The sequence below is a fragment of the Arachis ipaensis genome, chromosome B03 (genome assembly GCF_000816755.2).
Source record: "Arachis ipaensis cultivar K30076 chromosome B03, Araip1.1, whole genome shotgun sequence".
Lineage (NCBI taxonomy): Eukaryota > Viridiplantae > Streptophyta > Magnoliopsida > Fabales > Fabaceae > Arachis > Arachis ipaensis.
Window position 1 is genome coordinate 47,583,274 of NC_029787.2, and position 1,291 is coordinate 47,584,564.

The window sequence follows — 1,291 nt, forward strand, 5'->3', positions numbered from 1 at the left end:
AGCATAATTATTTTTCTGTTTCTCTATCTATCAATTTAAATTTTTTAATAAGTGATTTTATGATAAACAACATATTTTGTAGAATTTCTAACTTTCAAATTATATATATTCTAAATATTTTGTTATTGCTATTGCATTGTATGTAATTTCATGCCATTAACAGCTTTTGAATATTTGTATGGGTTTGATTAACAAGTATTTTTAAAGCAAAAATATCCAAAATACTAAAACTGAACTATGCACCATATATTTGTATATATTTATATACTTTTTTCACAAATTTCTTTAAATAAATTGACTAGCCGGCAGAAAAAATTTTCACAATAAAATGACAAACATTTTATAGAAGAATGAATAATAAAGTATTTTTTTTTCAGCAGTATAATAAATTTTTAATGAAACACTAAAAATCAATTACTATTATATATAAATACAAATTTAGTTTAATTATTTTACTTTTGAAGTTTGATTATAAGTGCGAATTAAATTTGATTATATTATTTATAAATTTTGATTGTAAATGTAAATATGTATGTGATCATTGTATATTATTCTAATATATATTCTTATACGTGTAGCTAATTATCCATAACTAATTTTGTGTTTATATAAAAATCGCTATCAAAATTTATTTATTTTTTGGTTCAATACATGAATTTAAAACATCAAATTATTTTATCCTTTTAATATAATTTGTTAGCAAATTCAACTATTTGTATGACTAGGTATGCAGAACGGTATAGCAAGAGAACGAAAACGAAAATGGCATATTCATCATAATATTAAAGTTATACTTCTGTTGAAAAATAAAGTCTTAATAAAAGATATACACTTTATTTCTTTTAATTTTAAAATAAATAAATAAATAAGTAAATTCTAGAGCATTTAATTTTGGCAAAGGATGAGATATCGTCTGACCTCCACCAATAAGTCCTCTTTTTGTTGACACTGCAATCTCATGCCAAAAGCATACCATATAATTGATGATCATGAATTACCTACCTCTGAGAATAACTGCTATCATCAAAATATCATATAGTAATTAATATGTACTCCTTATCTATCACTGCCTCCTGTTCAATTATGAGCACATAAAGGAGTATTTGTTTTTGGTATATGATGAAATGCGCAATAAATATAACACACTGCTGTTTTTGTTCATATTCATTTGGTATGGCGCAATAAATATAATAAAAATTTTATACAATTGTGCAACACATTCGGTTTTTTACAATTATTTAAGTAGTTAATATAAAAAAAAACAATTATTTTTGCTCACATGACGTTATAT